The sequence below is a fragment of the Macaca fascicularis genome, chromosome 13 (assembly GCF_037993035.2).
Source record: "Macaca fascicularis isolate 582-1 chromosome 13, T2T-MFA8v1.1".
NCBI lineage: Eukaryota > Metazoa > Chordata > Mammalia > Primates > Cercopithecidae > Macaca > Macaca fascicularis.
Window position 1 is genome coordinate 109,416,092 of NC_088387.1, and position 8,410 is coordinate 109,424,501.

Here is an 8,410-nt window from a genome sequence, read left to right on the forward strand (position 1 = left end):
CTCGCCACCACCACCCCCCTTCGCCACCCCCCGAATTATTCTAAACTTCCTTGGGAGATTCCAGTCCGCGGGCTTGGACAGGAACACAGGAGGAAAGGGGCTTGAACTCAGGCAGAGGCTTCAAACGCCAGCCTTGATCTAAGATATCCTGGTGAATGAGAAGCAATCTAGTAGAGGACAAACTTAAAAAAAAAAAAAAATCTCAAGGAACTGAGAAAGGCGAGTTGGAACGACTCCTAGAGCCCTCTGAGCTTTTGCATGCGTGTAGTATATTTTCCACTGGAGGAGGGGACTACATTATTTATTGCCCACTGTAGGACACTTTCAGTAAAAGAAGGGAGCTATTTATAATTATGTCCACTTGGGACAACAGTCACTCTAACGATCAGGAGTCCTGGGAATGTGGCCAGAGATGCAAAGGCCACTGACTATCAAGCTGCCACCCGGCAGCACAGAGTTAAAAGGAAAGTTAAGAAGTGGCCCCCGTGCCTTTCAGCCCATCTCACTATCCTACTCTCCACAAACCTGCCTAGGATTCAATCCCAGATCCCAGGAGAATAGATTTATTTCCCTAGGCGATCACCAGGACCACTGGCGGAGCAGGGTCCCCTAATCCAGTCTTACCCCAGGAAGTCATGTGGCCTGTGTTAGGAACAGACTCTGTGCTTGTGTTAGGAAGCAACCTCTGCTGTTGAGTCAGAAAGAGAGGTGCCTAGCCTCCTCTATGCAGTGGCCAAGAGAGCTTTGTAATAATTAGGGGTTGGGAGACCTTTATGCTAGCCCTGGCTGGGCCTCTGATTTCAAATGGAAATTGGGTGAAGACATTGTTTTTTCTCCCTAGGTCCCTGTTTCTTCATCTGTAAGATGAGAAGCACAGTACCCGCCCTGCTCACCTCATGTGGTTGCTTTAGAATTATATTTTCAATTCCAGGAAATCTATGAAGGCTTACTATAAGCCGGGCTCTGTGCTGAGTGTTAGGGATCCAATATGAGTAAGATCTGGTCTCTGCCACCCCAGAGCGCAGGGTCTAGCCCCGCAGAAAGACTGGGAAACAAATAATTTCATTGTGTAACAATGTGGCAATTAGAATATCAAGGCCTCAAGGGAGTATGGAGGAGGGAATGACTTTTCCTGAACCTCAGGGAGTTTTCCCAGAAAATGTGATTTTTATTACCTTGAACTAATCCAGAGCAAATATTTATTGAAACCTACTATGTGCCAGACATTGGATATGAAGATACAGTGATTTAAAAAATATATTTCCTGTCTTCATGAACCTTGAAATAGCCCTATGAGTCATAAAATAAAATGAATAAGAGATTGTTGTTGGCATTTCAGGCAGAGGGAAGGAATGTGGAAAAGCAAAGGAGTGGGATGTTCTGAAATTTCTAGTAATGCACCATGTTCCAGCAGTGGCAGCTGGGAGCAGTAGCCAGGCATGTGGCTGGTAAAGTAGACTGATTGGGATTAGGTCAGGAAGGGGTTGATAGACACAGCTAGCAACAGTGGTCTTCCCAGTAGAGGAGATGGCAAAGCAAGGCTGACATTGGAAAGTGACATGGTTGGTTGTGGGATTTAGATCCTGCTGCAGATCACAGGGAGCGATACTACTAGGCTTCCAAGGAAAGAGAGAGCAGAAATAGTATAAACCTCTAGTGATGCTGTACATGATTAATAGTGAATTTATGACTTCTGATGAAATTACACAGTGGCCATTCTCCTGCCTGTCCTTGAAGGCCAAATTCATGGCTCAGTGCTATGTTTGTTGATTAAATTCATGGGGCTATTGCAGTGCAGGATAAATTAGATAATTTATACCGAGTGCCTTAAATATTTTTTATGTCTGTTAACTCAGTAATTCTTAGCAAATTGGAAAATAATAAAAATTTAAAAAAAAATGTAGTAGGAAGATCTGGGTGGGGATCTTTATTCATTCACTTTTTAGCCATATGATTTTGGTCAAATTTAGAATATCTTAATCTATAAAGTGAAATTACAAGTAGAAATTTTGCCTTAATGCATAGCAATTATGGAAGATGTTTATTAAGTAGCTGGCACAATGTTTTGCCTATAATAAAAACTAAAGGCTGGGTGCAGTGGCTCACGCCTGTAATCCCAGCACTTTGGGAGGCCAAGGTGAGCTGATCACGAGGTCAAGAGATCGAGACCATCCTGGTCAACACTGTGAAACCCCGTCACTACTAAAAGTACAAAAATTAGCTGGGCATGGAGGCGCGTGCCTATAGTCCCACTTACTCGGGAGGCTGAGGCAGGAGAATCTCTTGAACTTGGGAGGCGGAGGTTGCAGTGAGCCAAGATCACACCACTGTACTCCAGCCTGGTGACAGAGTAAGACTCCATCTCAAAAAAAAAAAAAAAAAAGGCAGCCGTTATTATTATTGTTGTTGTTGGAATGCATTCATAGAAAGCAATCCAGCATGAAATAATAGTAACAGATAACATGTTTACAGTAATGGCAAGGTGTGTGGGAGTTGTTAAACATAGTTACAGAAATGGTTCTATACAGTATGCAGCAATAATAAAATATGTGGCAATTAAAAAAGAATCATATAATTACAAGGTGATATATTTAAACCAGTCTACTCTGAAGTAGGACAAATCCAGTTGTCTTGGGTCAGTAGCATGTTGTGCATGTTTTCTAGAACATTCTTTATTCTGAAATATATTTAGCTGCTCCTTCACTCACTTATTCACTTCATTGCTCATTAGTTCTTTCATTTACAAACACACAGTGGGCCTCTGCTAAATGTGAAGCCCTAAACTAAGTGCTGTGTGTGTTGATCAAATAATAATAAATGGTTTTTGAGAAGAAACCATAAGACTATTATGTCACTTTAAGACCTTTACCATATGTGACAACATTTCCCCTCTTTCAACTCTGGCAGCAAGTCATGTGTAGACTCAAAACTCTGTGACAAACTTCTAGGTTAAGTTGTAGAGAGTTCCATCTAATGCTGATGTGCATTCAGACTGTGTCCTGCTGAACTCCAGAACATTCCATTCTCATTGACAGCTCTGTGAATGAAACCCTGAGGTTGTGCAAAATGCAGTTGTCCTGGTCTGTTTGGGCTACTATAATAAAATATATGTTGGTGTCACATAAACAACAGGAATGTATTTCTCACAGTTCTAGAGGCTAGAAAGTCCAAGTCAAGGCATCGGCCCATTTTGTGTCTGGTAAGAGCCAGAGTCCTGGTTCACAGATGGCACCTTCATACTGTCCTCATGTGGTGGAAGGGGCAGGACAACTCTCTGGGGTATCTTTTATAAGGACACTAATCTTATTCTTGAGATCTCTGCACTCATAACCTTGTCACCTCACAAAGACCTCATGTCCTAATACGATCACATTGGTGATTATGTTTCAACATGTGAATTTGGGGGGACACAAACATTCTGACCAAGCAGCTGTTAGAGCCTTAGACGTAAACCCATTGGCCTGAAATTCAAGAACTTCCCAACAACTTGATCTCTCACTCCTGGTGAAATACCGGCCAGCTGCTCATCACCCCATGGACTCCAGGCTCCTACTTTTGTGCTTATGACTTGGATCATTTCCTCCTCCATATTTGGTGCCTCCATGTTTCCCTGGAATCTTTTCCAGGACATTCCCTTCACCTTGCTGCACTCCCTCAGCTCAAGGTTACATTCCCCCGTTCTCTTATTTGGCTATGTGGATGTCTCAGGTTTTAAATGACATCTTCAAAATCCAGGTGACATGGTTATGCTTGGCCAATAATGAGGAAGTTTGTGGTGTTAATGCCTGAGCTCCCATCTAGATACTCCTGATGCTGGAATCTACAGATTGCCTAGTATCAGAGTCAGTAAAGGTAACCAAGAAGATAAGTGCTCCCACTTACTGCTTCATGCAAGATTTAACCAATCCATGTATGGGAAACCCAATCAGGATACATCCTGCTCTGTAATGTTTTAGGAAGTGCCATATCTTAAGCTGAGTCCTTCACCATTGCCTGAGTTCTACTGTTAGTGGTACATTACTTTGCATTCAACTTTATACTCCCTTGCTGCCTTCCTTGAATGTTCTGCTAACTTATGAAGAGGTTCTGTCATCCATTTGTGTAGGTAGAGAAGAAGGAAGAGGTTCAGGGAAAAAGGTGAGCACCTTCATGGATGCAGCCACTGGTCCACATGATCCACATGATCCTTTGCGTATAGTCATGCTGCCTAGCTGCATTCGGTGATGATGGGGTCAGTGGCTTGCTTCTATGCTTTGACTCGTGTTGACTATATTAACTGCTTGTCATAAATTGCCCCATTACTTTGAGAATATTCTCTGTTACTAACTTTAATAATAGTTGTATTTTAATTATCCCTTTTGAATGCTAGACCAGCCACTTTGTTTCTCTCTAGTTCTTGTACAACTCTTCGAATTATTACTCCACTTTACGGATTGAGGAAACAGGACCCAGAGAGACTAATTAATTTATTCCATGGTAGCCCATTACTCAGTGGCCCTGGAGGTCATGTGTATGTGCATGTGTGTGTATGTGTTTGTGTGTATTGAGAAGAAAGGCGGCAGGAGAATAGGTTTATTCTGAAACTATGTGATTATTTTTTACTATATCACGTTGCTTATCACTAGGCTTTCTAGAGTTGACTGAACCTTTGGATTGAATGGCCCACGTAAAATCCTTCCATAATGGTGATTTCCATTCTCAGTTTTTTTAACAGCTCATGTTGGAGAAGCAGCTGCTTATTTACAAGGTGCTTTTTAGTAGTACCTGTTAAAAGGTCACCTTTTAGATGTCACCTTTTTGTGCAGATATACTTTCCTGTTTTGCAGTGGTTGATGTATTTACATGAAATTCTGTGCACAGGGCCCCAATGCATGATCCACAAATTGTCTTCGATTTAGAATGCTGTTTGGACACAGTAGGCAATAGAGGAGGAAAAGGGACACAAGGAGAAAGTGCAGGGGAGACAACAGAGAGTGGCAGGAAGGAGAACTGTATCATACAAAGATCGCAGGATTTTCCACTTGACTGACCTATGCCTTTTTGCTTGTTTGTTTGCTTGCTTGCTTACTTTACCATGGCTAGGCTGGGGATGTGTTTTTGTCTCTGGATAAATTGTCCACTGGGAAATGACCAGTGTATAAATACAGAAGAAATAGCAATATTAGCACCACTTCCTTCTAGGCCCTGGTTTCGTAACTCTTCTTCTTACATAGGAAAATAGCTGTTGCGTGCTCACAAGTGAAATGAGATACAAGAAAATTTTGTTGTTGTTCTTAAATTAGAGTAGGGTGGGAAATCCAACATATGGGAATTTTCTGAGTGTTGCAAATTGCCTACCATCCTGTTAAGCATTGCTGAGCAGCTAATCAAGAAAAGTAAAAACAGGTAAAATGAAGCAGCTAGTCCAGGAAGTGCTACAAATTTACATATTATATAGAGTGCTAGGTTACTGTAAATGATTCCATTTGAAGGGTGTTCTGGTAAGTCTGGTGCATGTTCCCACACTTAGCACACAGACCTCAAAGGCGCAGACAGACCTGGGTCCAGATCACCGCTGGTGTCACAAACTTCAGAGGTCTTGAATGGTATTTAACTTCCCTGACCATCATTGCTCTTGGGTGGAATGAAGATAATAATATCTTCCTTATGAAGAAAACAGGCAAAATCAAATTATCACTTAAAATTCCCTTCAGCTTTTACAATATAACCTTTAGTGTGGGAAAATCAGGCATGTAACAAGTAAACCAATATCTGAACACCAACGCATTGAGATTCCATCCCATTTGGGCACCAAATCAATCATCAACTTGGCTTTGGATGACCCTGAGAACTCAGATTAAGGTTAAGAATTAATACGTGTACCAGGCTTGCCAATTTAACAAGCACCCTTATGCATTTTGTCTTTTTTAATCCAAACAACAATTCCTTAAAAGAGGTTTTGTTATTAGCCTCAATAGAAGAAACCTGAGTCTCAAGGAATTTACTAGCCCATGAACACCAACCTGGTCATTCTAGTGGAAAATCCTGCAATCTTTGTGTGATACAGTTCTCTTTCCTGGCACTCCCTGTTCTCTTCCCCTGCACTTTCTCCTTTTGCCCCCTTTCCTCCACTTTTTATTACCTTCTGTGTCCAAATAGCATTCTAAATCTAAGACAATTTTTGGATCATGCACCAGGGCCCTGTGCCTGGAATTTCATGTGAATACAACATTAACCATTGCAAAACAGGAAAACATGTCTGAACAAAAAGGTGACATCTACAGAATAGTGGTTTCTGATTATGAGTCCTGGATCCTCACGTGGACTGTAGTACAACAAGTGTAGTGTGGAGTCTCAGCTCCATGTAATCTACTCAGTAGACTATGGATGGAATAAATAATATGGCTCACCTATATCCCCACATTCTCATTACAAATATTTACACCTGCCTTTGTGGTTAATAAAATACAAAAATGTAGACAAATAACAGATTTCATTTTGTTTTTCATTTAGGCAATTAAAAACTATCTAATTGCTACATTCTGGACAGTATGAAATTTGATGTCATTCAAATTTCTCATGATTCAATAAAAGAGCTTACTAACAAATGTGAGTTAGACAGGATTTTGACTCCAGGAAGTAAACAGCTTTCTAAATAGCGCAGCTGCTCAGTGACTCCAAGGTGTGATCTCTGACAGACCCTGCGGAAACCACATCTAGAAAAAAGCTGAATGCAGAAGTCAACCAACTATCATTAAATAGGCCCAGCATTTGCCTAAGCACTTCCTCTGAAGTTCAGTAGTTGTATGGCCTTAGGTAAACTATATAATACCCTTAAATCTTATTTTTGGCTTCTTTGAAATGACACAACAATACTACAGACCTCATAGAGTGATTGTGAGGTTTAGGTGGCACACAGGTAAAGTGCTCACTTTCTGTCTGGTTGGCAGTGAGTGTCGGCTCTCACCACCACCACGGCCAATATTAGTATAGACACATTAGTTAAACTTCTCTTTCTCCTCCTGTGATGGTTAATACTAGATGCCAACTTGATTAGATTGAAGAATGCCTAGATAACTGGTAAAGTATTGTCTTTGAGTATATCTGTGAGGGTGTTTCCAGAGGAGATGAACATTTGAGTCGGTGGACTGGGAGAGGAAGACCCACACTCAATGTAGTTGGGCAGCGTCCGATTGGCTGCCAGCCCCACATGGCTAGAACAAAGCAGACAAAAGAAAGTGGAATGAGCTGGCTGTCTGAGTCTTCCATCCTTCATCACTCTCTCATGCTAGATGCTTCCTGCCCTTGGACATCAGACTGCAGGTGCTTCAACCTTTGGACTCTTGGACTTTCACCAGTGGTTTGCCAGGGGCTCTCGGGACTTTGACCACAGACTGAAGGCTTCCCTACTTCTGAGGCTTTTGGACTCAGACTGAGCCACCACAGGTTTCCTACCTCCTCAGCTTGCAGATGACCTGTCATGGGACTTCCTTTACCTTGTGATAGTGTGAGTCAATTCTCCTTAATAAACTCCCTTTCATATATACATATATCCTGTTATTAATAATTCTGTCGTTCTGGAGAATCCTAATTAACACCTCCCCTCTCCTCTTTTCTCTCTTTCTCCCCTTCCCTCTTTCTCCTCGCTGATCCAGGGTAAGGGAAAAAAAGTTAAAGATCTGCTATGATCTCGTGTCTTCTGGCTGCTGTCAGCCTGGTGGGAGAGGCAGAAACCTCAACATACAGATATGGCAGACAGAAGGCATGGCAAGGATTCTCAGCCAGAAAATGGAGATTCATCAGGAGCTGGCAGAGCCGCTCCCAGGCCAGCCCCACGTGCTGCTAACATGTTCCTTTTCTCCAAGTTCACTAAAATTCCTCAGGGAAACACAGGCAAAGCACACATGAGACTGGGAAAGCATCCCATTGTAGGAAGCTCATCTCCCCTCCTGCCAGGGTCCCTTGCTAGGTCATCTCAGACAAAAAAAAAAAGAAAATGAAAAAGAAAAAAGTTTTACCCTGATGCTATAAGAAAAGCCCTAAGTCCCCAAATGGTGAGAAAATCATTCTGCATTGCAGACCAAAGTATTCCATCCACAGTCTGCCACCATCTGGGATACAGGGACTCTTGGAGTTAGGGATATTACAAAAGAATCCTGGTTAGCTTTGCACTCAGACCAAAAGAGGCTTTCTTGATTAGTTAGGTATCCAGGATCCCAACTAGGGTATGGAGAGCCAGGCACTTGTTTCAGGTACAAAAATTGAAAGGGAGAGCTAAAAACCATCAGTAATCAAGACAAATATTTTCACACCATATTTTAAAAAATAAATAAATATTTTATATTAATATATAAAAATATATATTTAAAAATAAATATTAAAAATAAATATTAATAAATATTTATATTTATTAAATATAAATCTCTGATGA